The sequence below is a fragment of the Bos taurus genome, chromosome 2 (genome assembly GCF_002263795.3).
Source record: "Bos taurus isolate L1 Dominette 01449 registration number 42190680 breed Hereford chromosome 2, ARS-UCD2.0, whole genome shotgun sequence".
Taxonomy (NCBI): domain Eukaryota; kingdom Metazoa; phylum Chordata; class Mammalia; order Artiodactyla; family Bovidae; genus Bos; species Bos taurus.
This window is the reverse complement of record NC_037329.1, coordinates 64914984-64933204: the sequence shown is the minus strand read 5'-3', so window position 1 is coordinate 64933204 and position 18221 is coordinate 64914984. Positions and strand designations below refer to the sequence as shown.

The window sequence follows — 18221 nt, the reverse complement described above, 5'->3', positions numbered from 1 at the left end:
ATTTTGTATCAATGGCTTACTTTTCTTTTTGGACATAGGATGTCATGCTAAAGCTGGACCTCAAAGGGAATGCTTTGTATCCCCCTCAGACACGGAGGGTAGCAAATGGGCTACACACACACAGTCCACCAGTAGCCAGGGCTCCCCATTCCCTGGGGTTCCCAGCAGGGATGTGTGTGTGTATGCCCCTCTGATTTGGGTCCCTCCCGCTTGAGAACTGCTACTCTGGATGCTAGAGAAACAGTACACAATTGAAGTGCCGAAAACTTCCAAGTGAGAGGTAAAGAAATACTTTAGATTTACATTAAAACATGCAATTTTATGTCCTTTTTTTTCTATAACTACATGTTTTTAAGAGTTGATTTTCTTACATGGTTGGAAAACCCTGGAAGGTAGCTGGCCTGGTAAGATAAAGGCCCTGGACACAGGGTGGGTGGGTGGGTGTGTGTGGGTGTGTGTGTGTTGGGGGCGGGGATTGGGGGAGCACTGCTGATTTCTAAGGAACATGCTACAGGGTGTTCCCCATTTACAGATTTCCCAGTCTCCACATTTTCTAACCATTGCCCATTTTAGAAAGTTAAATTATTACTATGTTTTTATTCTTCAATATTAAAAGCACTAAGTGTCATTAGTCACTTCAACTTCAATAAACTTTTTCCCTTTAAGTAAATTTTTAAAATTAAACAAGTACTAAATATGTCTTTCACTGTAAAGAAGTTCAGACAGATAACCTGAAAATGTTCCTTGACCTCTCACTCCAATCCTATGTCCTCCTAAGAGGTAAGCACTCTTACCAGTTTGTGATGCCTTCTTCCAGACCTACTGCTATGCACTTACATGTGTCTGTGGAGAAAAGGTGTGTGCACATGTCCTAACAGCATAACATCCTATATGCTGTATATATCTCCTATTTGCATTTTTACTTAGAACATGTGTGGGGATATATTTTTAAGTCTAACTGTATAGAACTAAGGGTAAGTGATGAGACTGGTTAGATAAGTAATGCAAGATGGGAGCCCTAATTTTTGTGACTGCTTCCCATTGGATATCTCCAAATCACTTGGCTCTGATGGCCAGTGGGGCCTACACTTGTGGCCCTGCAGAACTGTATATGTCTGCATTCTTTAAATGTTGCTACCAGGGTGTCTGCCTGCCAAGCAGCTTGAATCTAGGTGCTAAGATCCTCTTCTTTGGGACATTAACTGACCTCAGCACACACTCAACTCCTGGGAGCTATTAAAACAGCCTGCTTAGAATGAAATGTCATTTGCAGCAACATGGATGGACCCAGAGATTGTCATACTGAGTGAAGTCAGTCAAACAGAGAAGGAGAAATACCATATGACATCCCTTATATGAGAAATCTAAAAAAACACAGATGAACATTTTTATTAAACAGAGACAGACTCACAAACTTAGAGAATGAACTTATGGTTGCCGGGGGGTGGAGTTCGGAGGAAGGGATAAGTTAGGGAGTTCGGGATGGACATGTATACACTGCTATATTTAAAACGGATAACCAACAAGGACCTACTGTACAGCACAGGGAACTCTGCTCAATGTTATGTGGCAGCCTGGATGGTTGGGGAATTTAGGGGAGAATGGATGTATGAATACGTATGCCTGAGTCCCTGTGCTGTCCACCTGAAACTATCACAACACTGTTAATTAGCTATAATCCAATTTAAAATGAAAGAGTTTAAAAAATAATAAAATAAGCTGTTTAGACAGTTGGAAAGGTTGAAGAGATAATCAAAAGCTGGGGTAGGGTTGAATGATGAGGTACATCTCCTATACTAGGCCAACTCTTCAAGAGAGGTGGCTATTTCATCTAATGCATAGAAACCAATACAAGTTATCAAAATTAAAAGATGAATATGTTCCAAAAAATAAAACTTCAGAAGAAAATTTTAATGAAAAACAGGTGATTTACCAGAGAAAGACTTCAAAGTAATGTTCTTAAACATGCTCATTGAACTAGGGAGAAGAATGGATGAGCACAGTGAGAATTTCAATGAAGAGAAAAAAATATAAGAAAGTATTTAATAGAAGTCACAGAGTTGAAGAATACAATAACGGAATTGGGAGAAAAATGCTCTGGAGGAGTTCAACAACACATTAGGTAAAGGAGAAGGAAGGATCAATGAACTCAAAAACAAGGTAGATGAACTCACCCAATCAGAGCAGAAAAAAACAAAAAGGTATCAAAAAAAAAAAAAAAACCTGAAGATAGCTTAAGGGACTTATGAAACAATCTCAAGTGGGTTAATATTCACACTATTGGAGTCACAGAAGAGGAGGGTGGAAGACTTATGTGAAGAAATATTGGCTGCAGATTTCCCTAACTCGGGGAAAGAAATAGACATCAAGATTCAGGAAGCCCAGAGAGTTCCAAATAAGATGAACCAAAAGAAGACCTTAAGACACATAATAATTAAAATGTGAAAATATAAGAAAATAATATTAAAAGTGGCAACAGAGAAACAACTTGTTGGAACCCCCATAAAATGAGCAGATTTTTCATGAGAAACTTCAGGCCAAAAGGGAATGGCACAATACATAGGCATACCTCACTTTCTCTTTGTTTAACTGTCCTTCACAGGTACTGTGTTGTTGTTTTTTTTCCCCCCACAAACTGAAGGTTTATGACAATCTGAGTTTACCAAGGATACTGGTGCCATTTTTCCAGAAGCAACTGCTCACTTCATGTCTCTGTATCATGTTTTGGTAATTCTCACAGTATTTTAAACTTTTTCATTATTATGTTTCTTATGGTGATCTGTGATGAGTGGCCATTGATATTACCACTGTAATTGTTTTTGCCTTGTATTTTTACTTGCAGTATGTACTTTTTAAAAAGGCATAATGCCATTGCACACTTAATAGATTACAGTATAAACGTAACTTTTATATGAACTGGAAAACAAAAAAACTTGTGTGATTTGCTTTGCTGCAATATTTCCTTTATTTTGGTTGTCTGGAACTTAACCCCCCCACCGCCCCCAGTATCTCTAGGTATGTCTATATTCAAAGTGCTGAAAGAAAAAGAGAAAAAGAAAAAAAATTCCCAAATAAGAATATTCTACCTGGCTTAGTTGTAATTCAGAACTGAAGGAGAGATGTCGAGTTTTCCAGAGAAGCAAGAGTTAACGGAGTTCATTACCTCTAAACCAACTTTATAAGAAATGTTAAAGGGGCTTATTTAAGCTGAAAAGAAAGGGTGCTAACTAGTAACAAAACATATGAAAGTAAACATCTCACTGATAAAGGTAAATATCTAATAAATATAATAGATTAGTCACTTATTAAACTTGTATAAAGATTAAAAGACAAAACATATGAAAGTAAACATCTCACTGATAAAGGTAAATATCTAGTAAATGTAATAGATTAGTCACTTATTAAACTTGTATGAAGATTAAAAGACAAAAGCAGTGAAAACAAGTAAATACAATAATTACCTAAGGGATACACAAGATAAAAGTAAAATTTGAGTGGGACAAGACAGAGGAGTAGAAGGATGTAGGCTTACCTCTTATGGAAACACCAAAACCATGGTAGAGCTACTACGGAGAACAGTATGGAGATTCCTTAAAGAACTAAAACTAGAGCTACCACATGACCCTGCAATCCCAATCCTAAGCAGATATCCAGAGAAAAGACCTGATCTGAAAGGATACACGCACCTCAGTGTTCACTGAAGCACTGTTTACAATAGCCAAGACATGGAAGCAACCTAAATGCCTATCAACAGAGGAATAGATAAAGAAGACATGGTACATATATACAGTGGAATATTACTCAGTCAGTAAAATGAAATCATGCCATTTGCCGCAACATGAATGGACCTAGAGATTGTCATATTATGGGAAGAAAGAGAAATAATTGTATGACACCCCTTATATGAGGAATCTAAAAAGAAATGATACAGATTAATTTTTTTTACAAATTAGAAATAGACTTACAGACTTAGAGAATGAACTTATGGTTGCCAGGGGGAAGGATGAAGGGAAGAGATGGTTAGGGAGTTTGGGATGGACAGGTACACACTGCTATATTTAAAATGGATAACCAACAAGGACCTATTGTACAGCACAGGGAACTCTGCTCAATGTCACGTGGCAGCCTAGATAGGAGGGGAGGTTGAAGGAGAATGTGTACATGTGTATGTGTGGCTGAGTCCCTGTGCTGTCCACCTGAAACTTAATCACAACATTGTTAATCGGTTATACTCCAAAATAGAAAGTTGAAAAACAAAAAAAAAGACACCAAATCACAACTAACTGCTGAACAACCGTTGACAAAAAAAACATGCTGGAACCTACAAAATAGATATTCTACATCCAAAGACAAAGAAGCCACATCAAGACAGTAGGAAGGGTGTGATGGCAATAAAACCAAATCCTGTACCCTCTGGGTAGGTGACCAACAAACTGGAAAATAACTATATTGCATGCAGAAGTTCTTCCACAGGAGTGAAAGTTCTATGCCCCACATCAGGCTCCCCAGCCCGGAGGTCTGGCAACAGCAGGAGGAGCCTCAAAGAATCTCGTTTTGAAGGCCACTGGAGTCTGACTGCAGGAATTCCACAGGCATTCCACTCTTGGAGGTACACAAAAGGTCTGGTAAGCATCAGGACCCAGGGGAAAAGCAGTGACCCCATAGGAGCCTGGACCAAACATACCTCCTGGTATTAGAGGGTCTCCTGTGGCAGTGGGGGCTGGCTGTGGCTCACTGCAGGGACAAAGACACTGGCAGTAGTAGTTCTGGGGAGTACTCATTGGCTTGAGGCCTCCTGGAGGCTGCCACCAAGACCTGGCCCCTCCCAACAGCTATAGGCTCCTGTGTATAGACTCCTGTGTTGGTTGTTTGACTTCAATCCAAGCAACCAACAGGGTGGGAACACAGCCCCACCCATCAGATAGCCTGCTTAAAGTCAGCCTGAGCACAACCCTGCCCACCAGAAGAACAAGATCCACCTCCACCCACCAGTGGGCAGGAACTAGGCCCTCCCATGAGGAAACTTGCACACGTCTCTTAGGCAGCATCATCCACCAGAGGAAAGACAGCAAAGAAGCAAGAAGAACTACAACACTGCAGCCTGCAGAACAGAAACCACAAAGTTAAACAAGATGAGACAGAATATGTCCCACATGAAGGAACACAATAAAACTGCAGAAGAACAAATAAGTGAAGTGGAGCTAGGCAATCTACCTGAAAAAGAATTCAGAGTAATGATAGTAAAGATGATCCAAGATCTTGGAAAAAGAATGGAGGCACAGATTGAGAAGATACAAGAAATGTTTACCAAAGACCTAGAAGAACTAAAGAACAGAGATGAACAACATAATAACTGAAAAATATACTAGAAGGAATCAACAGCAGAATAATGAAGCAGAAGAACAGATAAGTGAGCCAGAAGATGGAATGGTAGAAATTACTGCCACAGAAAAATGTAAAAAGAAGGAAAATAAATGACAGTCTACAGCCTCTGGGACATAAAATGCACCAACATTTGCATTATAGAGGTCCCAGAAGGAGAAGAGAGGGAGAGAAGACCAGAAAATATTTGAAGAGATAATAGCTGAAAACTTCCCTAATGTGGGAAAAGAAACAGTTCCCCAAGTCCAAGAAGCATAGAGAATCCCAGGCAGGATAAACCCAAGGAGGAAAATGCCAAGATACATAATAATCAAATTGACAAAAATTAAAAGATGAAACAATATTTAAAGCAACAAGGGAAAAATCAATAAATAACATGCAAAGGAATTCCCATAAGGTTATCAGGTGATTTTTCAGCAGATACTCTGTAGAACAGAGGAATACTCTACTATGCAAGGTTCTAATTCAGATTCAACTAAAAAATTAAAATTTTTACAGACAAGCAGAAGTTAAGAGTTAGCACCACCAGATCAGCTTTGCTACAAATGCTAAAGGAACTTCTCTAGGCAGAAAAGAAAATTATCTTGTTCCACACTAGGAACAAGAAAATTATGAATGGAAAAACTCACTGGTAAAGGCAAACATACAGTAAAGTTAGGAAATCATCTGCACACAAATATGATATCAAAATCAGCACTCATGAGGAGAGTACAAATGCAGGATATTGGGCAACTTAAAACAATATTTTTTATACATAGACTGCTATAGCAAAACCTCATGGATACTGCAAATTAAAAATCTACAATAGATAAGAAAGAAAAAGAAATCCAAATACAACACTACGTTAGTCATCAAATCACAACAGAAGAGAACAAAAGAGGAAGCAAAGAAAAAAACACCTACAAACACAATTCCAAACTAATTTAATAAAATGGCAATAAAAATGTGTGTGTGTTAGTCACTCAGTCATGTCTGACTCTTTTGACCCATGGACTGTAATCCACCAGGCTCCTATGTCCATGGAATTCTCCAGGCAAGAATACTGGAGTGGGTAGCCATTCGCTTCTCCAGGGGACCTTCCCTCACCCAAGGATCAAATCTGGGTCTCCTGCATTGCAGGCAGATTCTTTATCATCTGAGCCACCAGGGAATACATATTTATAATAATCTTCACCCTAAATAGATTAAATGCTCCAAGCAAAAGACACACACTGGCTGAGTGAATACAAGAACAAGACTTATATATATATGCATATGCTGCCTACAAGAGACCAACTTCAGATCTGCTGCTAAGTCGCTTCAGTCGTGTCCGACTCTGTGCGACCCCATAGACGGAAGCCCACCAGGCTCCCCTGTCCCTGGGATTCTCCAGGCAAGCACACTGGAGTGGGTTGCCATTTCACATAAAGACTGAAAGCGAGGGGATGGAAAAAGGTATTCCATGCAAACACAAATCAGAGGAAAGCTAGAGTACCAATACTCATATCAGGCAAAATGGACTTCAAAATAATGTTACAAGAGACAATGAAGGACACTAATGATCAAGGGATCAATCAAAGAAGAAGATAAAACAATTTTAATTATATACACACCCAACATAGGAGCATCTCAACATATGAGGCAAATACTAACAGCCATAAAAGGAGTAACTGATAGTAACACACTAACAGTGGGGGACTTTAATACCCCACATTAATTATTGCACAGATAATCCAGATAGAAAATCAATAAGGAAAAACAGGCCTTAAATGACACATTAGAGCAGATGGACTTAATTGATATTTATAAAGCATTCCATCCAAAAGCAGCAGAATCCACACTGCTTATTTCTCTAGGCTTGATCACATGCTGGGTCACAAAGTGAACTTTGGTAAATTGGAGAAAACTGAAATCATATCAAGCATCTTTCCCAACCACAATGCTATGAAATTAGAAAACAGCAACAAGGGAAAAAACTTCAACCCCCCCCCCTCCCCACAAAAACATGAAGGCTAAATAATATGCTATTAAACAATCAACCATTTCAGAAATCAAAGAGGAAATTAAAAAATACCTACAGACAAATGAAAACAAAAGAATGACAATCAAAAACCTATGGAACACAGCAAAAGCAGTTCTAAGAGGGAAGTTTATAGTAATACAGTAAGTCCACTATATTCAACATCACAGCAATCCAAGTATATGAGTATATGCCCACCTCGCCCTCAGCCTCTAGTGCTGAAGAAGCTGAAGTTGGACAATTCTATGAAGACCTACAAGACCTCCTAAAACTAACACCAAAAAGTGATGTCCTTTTCATCACAGGAGACTGGAATGTAAAAGTAGGAAGTCAAGAGATACCTAGTATAACAGGCAACTTTGGACTTGGAGTACAAATTGAAGCAGGGCAAAGGTTAACAGTTTTGTCAAGAGAACGCGCTGGTCATAGCAACAACAATACAAGAGACGACTCTACACACTGACATCATCAGTGCTGAAAGCAGACTGATTATATATTTTGCAGCCAAACATGGAGAAGCTCTATGTAGTCAGTGAAAACAAGACCTGGAGCTGACTGTGACTCAGATCATTAGCTCCTTATTGCAAAATTTAGGCTCAAATGGAAGAAAGTAGGGAAAACCACTAGGCCATTCAGGTATGACCTAAATCAAATCCCTTATGCTTATACAGTGGAGGTGATGAATAGATTCAAGGGACGAGATCTGGTAGACAGAATGCCTGAAGAGCTATGGATGGAGGTTTGTAACACTGTATAAGGAATGAAGTCGCTCAGTCATGTCTGACTCTTTATGACCCCATGAATTGTAGCCTGCCAGGCTTCTCCATCCATGGGATTTTCCAGGCAAGAATACTGGAGTGGGTTGCCACTGCCTTCTCCAGGGGATCTTCCTGACCAAGGGATCGAACCTAGGTCTCCTGCACTGCAGGCAGACTCTTTACCATCTGAGCCACCAGGGAAGCCCAAACACTGTATAGGAGGCCACAACTAAAACCATCCCCAAGAAAAAGAAATGTAAGAAGGCAGTGTGGTTGTCTGAGGATGCCTTACAAATAGCTGAGAAAAGAAGAAAAGTGAAAGGCAAAGAGAAAGGGAAAGATATACCCAACTGAATGCAGAGTTCCAGGGAATAGCAAGGAGAGATAAGAAAGCCTTTTTAAGTGAACATGCAAAGGTAGAGGAAAACAATAAAATAGGAAAGACAAGAGATATCTTCAAGAAAATTGGAGATACCAAGGCAACATTTCATACAAAGACAGGCACAATAAAGGACAGAAATGGCAAGGACCTAACAGAAGCAGAAGAAATTAAGAAAAGGTGGCAAGAATACACAGAAGAACTGTACAAAAAAGCTCCTAATGACCCAGATAACCACGATGATGTGGTCACTCACCTAGAGCCAGACATCCTAGAGTGTGAAGTCAAGTGGGCCTTAGGAAGGAAGCATTACTATGAATGAAGCTAGTGGAAGTGATGGAATTCCAGCTGAGCTATTTCAAATCTTAAAAGATGATGCTGTTAAAGTGCTGCACTCATCATGCCAGCAAATTTGGAAAATTCAGTAGTGGCCACAGGACTGTAAAAGGTTTTTCATTCCAATCCCAAAGAATGTTCAAATTACCATACAATTGCACTCATTTCACATGCCAGCAACATTATGCTCAAAATCCTTCAAGCTAGGCTTCAGCAGGACATGAAGTGAGAACTTCCAGACATATGAGGTGAATTCAGAAAAGGCAGAGGAATCCGAGATCGAGTAGCTAACATAGGCTGGATTATGGAAAAAGAAAGGGAATTAAAAAAAAAAATGACTTCTGCTTCATTGACTATGCTAAAGGCTTTGACTGTGTGGATCACAACAAACTGGAATATTCTTAATGAGACGGGGATACCAGAGCACATTACCTGTCTCCTGAGAACCTGTATGCACAACAAGGAGCAGTAATTAAAATGGACATGGAACAATGGACTGATGCAAAACTGGGGAAAGAGTACATCAAGAGTACAAAGAGTACATCAAGGTTGTCACCCTACTTACTTAACTTATATGCAGAGTACATCATGTGAAATGCTGGGCTGGATGAATCATAAACTGGAATCAAGACTGTGGGAGAAATATCAATAACCTCAGGTACCCAGATGACACCACTTTAATGGCAGAAAGTGAGGAGGAACTAAAGGGACTTCTGATGAAAGTGAAAGAGGAGAGTGAAAAATCTGGCTTAAAATGCAACATTCAAAAAATAAAGATCATGTCATCTGGTCCTATCACTTCATCGCAAATAGATGGGAAACTGTGGAAACAGTGTCAGATTTTGTTTTCTTGGGCTCCAAAATCAATGCAGATGGTGACTGCAGCCATGAAATTAAAAGACACTCCTTGGAAGAATAGTTATGACAAATGTAGACAGTGTACTAAAAAGCAGAGACCTTACTTTATCAACAAAGGTCCATATAGTCAAAGCTATAGTTTTTCCAGTAGTCATGTATGGATGTGAGAGTTGGACCATAAAGAAGGCTGAGCACCAAAGAACTGATGCTTTCAAACTGTGGTGTTGGAGAAGACTCTTGAGAGTCCCTTGGACTGTAAGGAGATCCAACCAGTCCATCCTAAAGGAGATCAATCCTGGGTATTCATTGGAAGGACTGATGCTGAAGCTGAAACTCCAATACTTTGGCCACCTGATACAAAGAACTGACTCACTGGAAAAGACCCTGATTCTGGGAGACATTGAGGGCAAGAAGAGAAGGGGACAACAGAGGATGAGATGGTTGGATGGCATCACTGAGTCAATGGACATGAGTTTGAGCAAATTCAGGGAGATAGTGAAGGACAGAGAAGCCTGGTGTGCTGCACTTCATTGGGTCCCACAGAGTTGGATATGGCTTGGCCACTGAAGAACAATTCCCCTACATTCGAACCTTCAAGTTAGGATCTTTCCATTATGTGAACACGCATCTGGTTCAGCAAGGAACCAGATCCTGTGACACCAATATCAAGCATGAGTGAAGTTGCAGCTTGCCCTTCATCTCCTCTTGCTGATGATTCTTCACCTCTACCACCTCCTGTCTCTTCTCCATCCTCCAGTCAGTAGCTGTTCTTGCCTGTTCACTTGATGCCAGTCTCTGTATGCCAGGTGTTACAGTACCACTGTACCTTCGAGGTGCTATACTGTAAGATTAAAAATGTTTCTTTTATTTTTGTGTTTTTATGTATTATTTATATGAAAAGTATTATAAATCTATTATAATACAGTACTATATAGTCAATTGTGTTAGTTGGGTACCTAGGCTAACCCTGTTGGACTTATGAAAAAACTGGACTTATAAACACTTTATTGGAATGCAACTCTTTTATATGTAGGGGACTTACTGTACAATCTTACCTCAGGAAACAAGAAAAATCACAAATAAACCACCTAACTTTGCACCTAAAGCAACTAAAGAAAGAACAAAACCCAAAATCAGTAGAAGGAAAGAAATCATAAAGATCAGAGCAGATAAATGAGAGAAAGAAAACAATAGGAAAAAAAAAAAAAAAAAACAGTGACGCTAAAGCTGGTTCTTTGAAAATATAAATGTAACTGATGAGGCTTTAGCCAAACTCATCAATAAAAAAGTGAGAGGGGTCAAATCAATAAAATTAGAAAGGAAAAAGGAGAAGTTACAACAGATACCACGGAAATACAGAGGATCATAAGAGACTACTATAAGCAACTAAACTCTGGGAGATAGTGAAGGACAGGGAAGCCTGGAACACTGCAGTCCATGGGGTCACAAAGGTGGACATGATTTAGTGACCAAACAACAACAATACCACATCAATAAAATGGACAACCTAGAAGAAATGGACAAATTCTCAGAAACGCACAGTCTCCCAAGACTTAACCAGAAGGAATAGAAAATATAAACAGAGACCAATCATAAGCATGGGAAATGAACTGTGATTTAAAAACTCCAAATAAAGCCCTCATGAAAGTCCAGGGCCAGATGGCTTCAGAGGCAAATTTTATCAAATATTTAGAGAAAAATTAATACCTACCCTGTAACTCTTCTGCAAAATGTAGTGGAAGGAACACTCCCAAACTCATTCTATGAGGCCACCATCACCCTGACACCAAAACCAAAGATACCACCAAAAGAAAGAAATAAAATGACAGGCTAATATCACTGATGAACACAGACACAAGAATTCTCAACAAAATACTAACAAACCAAATCCAAAAATGCATTAAAAGGATCATACACCATGATCAAGTGTGATATTTCCCAGTGATGCAAGGATTTTTCAAACCTGCAAATTAATCAGTGTGATATACCACATCAACAAATTGAAGAATGAAAGTCACATGATCATCTCAGTAGATACAGAAAAAGTTTTTGACAAAATTCAACACCTGTTTATCATGAACGAACTTTAAAACGTGGGCATAAAGGGAACATACTTCAACATAATAAAGGCCACATATGACAAACCTACAGCTAACATCAAACTCAACGGTGGAAAGCTGAAAGCATATCATCTTAGATTGGCGACAAGATAAGGATGCTCACTCACACCACTTTTATTAACATAGCTTTGGAAGTCCTAGCTACAGCAATGAGAAAAGGGAAAGAAATAAAGAGAATCCAAATTGGAAAAGAAGTAAAACTGTCCTTGATTACTGATGATATGACAGTAAACATGGAAAATCCCAAATGCGCTACCGGAAAACCACTAGAGATCATCAATAAAGGTGGTAAAGTTGCAGGGTACAAAATCAATACACAGAAATACTTCATTTCTATAAACTAACAATGAAAGATCAGAAACAGAAAGGAAAGAATCAATCCCACTTACTATCACATCAAAAATAGGAATAAACCTACGTAAGGAGGCAAAAGTCCTATACTCTGAAAACTAAGACACTGATGAAAGAAACTGAAGATAACACAAACTGAAGGAAATATATACCACATTCTTGTATTGGAAGAGTCAACATTGTCAAAATGACTATAACTCAAGGCCGTATACAGAGTCAATGTAATCCCTATCAAATTAGCAATTGCATGTTTCACAGAACTAGAACAAAAAAAATCTTAACATCTATATAGACACACAGAAGATCCAGAATAGCCAATGCAATCTTGAGAAAGAATAACTGAGCTGGAGGAATCAGGCTCCCTGACTTCAGGCTATACAAAAAGATACTGTCATCAAAACCATATGGTACTGGCACAAAAACAGAAATATAGATCAATGGAATAGGATAGAAAGCCCAGAAATAAGCCCATGCACACGTGGTCAATCTACAACAAAGGAAAAAAGACTATACAATGGAGAAAAGACAATCTCTTTAATAACTGGTGCTTGAAAAAACGGTACCTGAACAGCTGCATGTAAAAGAATGAAATTAGCATATTCTTTAATACCATACACAAAAATAAAATGAGTATGGATTAAAGACTTAAATGTAAGACCTGATTCTATAAAACTCTTAGAGAAAAACTTAGGTAGAACACTGTTTGACATAAATCTCAGCAATATCTGTTTTGATCTGTCTTCTAGAGTAATGCAAATAAAAACAAAAAGTAACAAGTGAAACCTAATTAACTCAAAAGCTTTTACACAGTGAAGGAAACCATAAACAAAATGAAAACATAGCCCTCAGAATGGGAGAAAATATTTGCAAATGATGTGATCAACAAGGGATTAATCTCCAAAATCTACAGACAGCTCATGCAGCTCAATGTCAATAAAACAAGCAACCCAATCAAGAAAAATATGAGCAGAAAACCTAAGTAGACGTTTCTTCAAAGATGGCATACAGATGGCCAAGAGACAGGGAAAAATGCTCAACATCACTATTACAGAAATGCAAATCAAAACACTGAGATATCACCTCAAACCAGTCAGAATGCCACTATCAGAAAGTCTACAAACAGTAAATTCTGGAGAGGGTGTGGAGAAAGAACTTTCCTACACTGTTGATGGAAATGTACATTGGTACAGTTGCTATGGAGAACAATATAGAAGTTCCTTTAGAAAACTAAAAATAGAGCTACCATATATCCAGCAATCCCACTCCTTGGCATATATCTGGAGAAAACCATGGCTCAAAAGGATACATGCACCCCAGTGTTCACTGTGGTGGTGTTTACAATAGCCAAGACATGGAAGCAACCTAAATGTCCACCCACAGATGAATGGATAAAGAAGATGTGGTGTGTGTGTACATACACACACACATATACATACACACACACAATGGAATATCACCTAGCCATTAAAAAGAATGAAACAATCCATTTGCAGCAACCAACATGTATGGACCTAGATAGAGATAATCATACTAAGTGAAGTAAGTCACTCAGGGAAAGACAAATATATGATATCACTTATATACAGAATCTGAAAAAATATGATGCAAAAGATCTTATTTACAAAACAGAAACAGATTAACAGATTTTGATTTAGAAAACAAATTATGGTTACCAAAAGGGAGAGGGATAAATTGGGAGGTTGGGATTGACTTATACACTACTATATTTAAAACAGATAACCAGCAAGGATCTACTGTATAGCACCTCTGCTTAATATTCTGTAACGACTTATATGGGAAAAGAATTTGAAAAAGAATAGTTATGTGTATAACTGAATCACTTTGCTATATACCTAAAATTAATACATTGTTAACCAATTACTCTCCAATATAAAATAAAAATTAAAAAACAAAAAAAGTAAATTTGACATCAAAATCAAAATGTGGAGGGGGAGGGTAGAAATGTAGAACCTTAGAATCCATTCAAACTTGTTATCAACTTAAAGTGTGCTAAGCCGCTTTAAGTTATCAACTTAAACTGTGCTCAGTCCTATTTAACTCCTTGCAACTGTGTGGACTATAGCCCACCAGGCTGCTCTGTCCATGGGATTTTCCAGGCAAGAATACTGGATTGGGTTGCCACGTCCTCCTCCAGGGGATCATCCCAACCTGGAGGATCAAACCTGCATCTCTTACAGATACTTGCATTGCCAGGTGGGTTCTTTACCACTAGCATTACCTGGGAAACCCAAATATGCTGCTCTAAATAGAAGTTGTTATATATAAGACTAATGGTTCTCACAAAGCAAAAACCTATAGTAAGTATACAAAGATGATGAGAAAAAAATCTACACATGCCAGTAAAGAAACTCTTCAAACCACAAAAGAAAACAGTAAGAGGAGAAGAAAGGTACAAAAGGACTACAAAACGTCCAGAAAGCCAATAATTTCATGCTGCTGCTAAGTCGCTTCAGTCGTGTCCGACTCTGTGTGACCCCATAGACAGCAGCCCACCAGGCTTCCCTGTCCCTGGGATTCTCCAGGCAAGAACACTGGAGTGGGTTGCCATTTTCTTCTCCAATGCATGAAAGTGAAAAGTGAAAGTGAAGTCGCTCAGTCATATCCGACTCTTTGGGACCTCATGGACTGCAGCCTACCAGTCTCCTCTGTCCATGGGATTTTCCAGGCAAAGAGTACTGGAGAAGGGTGCCATTGCCTTGTCCGATACCTATCAATAATTCCTTAAATGGAAGTAGACTAAATTCTCAAATGACAGAGTGGCCGAATGGATTAAAAAAAAAAACAAAACAAAACAACTAAGACCCATCCATGTGCTGCCTACAGAGACACACTTCAGACTCACGGACACACACAGACTGAAAGTGAAGTGATAGAAAGAGATAGTCCATATGAATAGAAACCAAAAGAAATCTGGGCTATTGATCCTTGGACAAAATACTTTATTAAGGCAAAGAAACACCCTCTTCCAACAACACAAGAGAAGACTCTACACATGGACATCACCAGATGGTCAATACTGAAATCAGATTGATTATATTCTTTGCAGCCAAAGATAGAGAAGCTCTATACAGTCAGCAAAAACAAGACTGGGAGCTCACTTTGGCTCAGATCATGAAATCCTTATTGCAAAATTCAGACTTAAATTGAATAAAGTGGGGAAACCCACTGGATCATTCAGGTATGATGTAAATCAAATCCCTTACGATTATACAGTGGAAGTGAGAAATAGATTCAAGGGATCAGATCTGATAGAGTGCTTGAAGAATTATGGACGAAGTTTGTAAAACTGTACAGGAGACAGGGATCAAGGTCATCCCCAAGAAAAAGAAATGCAAAAAGGCAAAATGATTATGTGAGGAGGCCTTACAAATAGCTGAGAAGAGAAGAGAAGCAAAAGGCAAAGGAGAAAAGGAAAGATATACCCATTGGAATGCAGAGTTCCAAAGAATAGCAAGGAGAGATAAGAAAGCCTTCCTCAGTGATCAATGCAAAGGAACAGAGGAAAGCACTAGAATGGGAAAGACTAGATTCTTTTCAAGAAAATCAGAGATACCAAGGCAACATGTCATGCAAAGATGGGCACAATAAAGGGCAGAAATGGAATGGACCTAATGGAAGCAGAAGATATTAAGAAAAGGTGGCAAGAATACACAGAAGAACTATACAAAAAAGATCTTCATGACCCAGATAACCACGATCGTGTGATCACTCACCTAGAGCCAAACATCCTGGAGACCGAAGTCAAATGGGCCTTAGGAAGAAGCATAACTAGGAACAGTTAGTGGAGGTGATGGAATTTCAGCTGAGCTATTTCAAGTCCTAAAAGATGATACTCTTAAGTGCTGCACTCAATATGCCAGCAACTTTGGAAGACTCAGCAGTGGGCGCAGGACTGGAAAAGGTCAGTTTTCATTTCAATCCCAAAGAAACGCAATGCTAAAGAATGTTCAACTATGGCACAATTGCACTCATCTCACATGCTAGCAAAGTACTGCTCAAAATCCTCCAAGCTAGGCTTCAACAGAATGTGAACCAAGAACTTCCAGATGTACAAGCTGGATTTAGAAAAGGCACAAGAACCAGAGATCAAATTGCCAACATCCGCTGGATCATAGAAAGAGCAAGAGAATTCCAGAAGAACATCTACTTCTGCTTCAATGAGTACACTAAAGCCTTTGTGTGGATTGCAACAAACTGTGGAAAATTCTTTGAGATGGGAATACCAGACCACCTTACCTGCCTCCTGAGAAACCTGCATGCAGGTCAAGAAGCAACAGTTAGAACCGGACATGGAACAACGGACTGGTTCCGAATTGGGCAAGGAGTGTGTCAAAGCTATATACTATCACCCTGCTTATTTAACTGATATGCAGAGTACATCATGTGAAATGCCAGGCTGGAAAACCACAAGCTGAAATCAGGACTGCCGGGAGAAGTAACAACAACCTCAGATATGCAGATGACACCACCCTTATGGCAGAAAGTGAAGAGGAACTAAAGAGTCTCTTAATGAAGGTGAAAGAGAGTGAAAAAGCTGGCTTAAAACTCAACATTAAAAAAAAATTAAGATCATGGCATCCAGTCTCATCACTTCATGGCAAATAGATGGGGAAACAATGGAAACAGTGACAGACTTTATTTTCTTGGGCTCCAAAATCACTGCAGATGGTGACTGTAGCCATGAAATGAAAAGATGCTTGCTCCTTGGAAGAAAAGCTATGGCATACCTAGATAGCATATTAAAAAACAGAGACATTACTTTGCCGACAAAGATCCATATAGTAAAAACTATGGTTTTTTCCAGTAGTCATGTATGGATGTGAATGTTGGACCATAAAGAAGGCTAAGCACTGAAGAACTTATGCTTTCAAACTGTGGTGCTGGAGAAAACTCTTGAGAGTCCCTTGGAGAGCAGGGAGATCAAACCAGTCAATCCTAGAGGAAATCAATCCTGAATATTCACTGGAAGGACTGAAGCTGAAGCTCCAATACTTTGGCCACCTATTGCAAAGAGTCTGACTCATTGGAAAAGACCTTGTTGCTGGGAAAGATTGAATGCAGGAGAAGGGGATGACAGAGGATGAGATGGTTGGATGGCATCATCGACTCAATGGACATGAGTTTGATCAAGCTGCGGGAGATGGTGAAGGACAGGGAAGCCTGGTGTGCTGCAGTCCATGGGGGTCACAGGGTCAGATGAGACTGAGTGACTGAATAACAACAACAAAGGCTTCCCTGCTGGCTCAGGTGGTAAAGAATCTGCTGCAAAGCGGGAGACCTGGGTTCTATCTCTGGGTCTGGAATATTCCCTGGAGAAGGGAAAGGCACCCCTACTCCAGTATTTTTTGCCTGGAGAATTCCATGGATAGAGGAGCCTGACAGGCTACAGTCCATGGGATCACAGAGTCAGACATGATTAAGTGACTAACACACATACACACAAAGGTATAGTAATCAAAACAGTATGTTACTGGCATAAAAATAGACAAAAATAGATGAATGGAACAGAATAGAAAGCCCAGAATAAAAAACCCATGCACATGTGGTCAATTAATTGACAAAAAAGGAGGCAAGAATATACAATGGTGAAAAGACAGTCTCTTCAATAATGGTGTTGGAAAAACTTTAGTCACATGCTAAAGAATGAATCTGGACCACAGTCTGACACCATCCATAAAAATTAACTCAAATTGATTAAAGACTCGAGTGTAAGTCCTGAAACAACAGAATTCCTAAAAGGAAAGATAGGCGGCAAGCTCCTGGACATCAGTCTTGGAGATGATTTTTTAGATCTAACCCCCAAAGAAAAGTAAATAAATGAGACTGCATCAAACTAAATAGCTTCTGTACAGCAAAGGAAACCATCAACAAAATGAAAAGGTAACCTACTGAATGGAAGAAAATATTGCAAATCATTTATCTGATAAGGGATTAATATCTAAAATTTATAAAGAAATCATACAACTTGATAGCAAAAAAAAAAAAATTGCTTAAAGAATGGGCAGAAGACCTGAATA

At 39.1% G+C, this 18221-nt stretch overlaps 1 protein-coding gene across 2 annotated transcripts in view; it reads right to left on the bottom strand.

Moving 5' to 3' along the window:
- LYPD1 (LY6/PLAUR domain containing 1) overlaps window positions 1–18221 on the bottom strand; it is a 68662-nt gene that overhangs the window by 10405 nt on the left and 40036 nt on the right.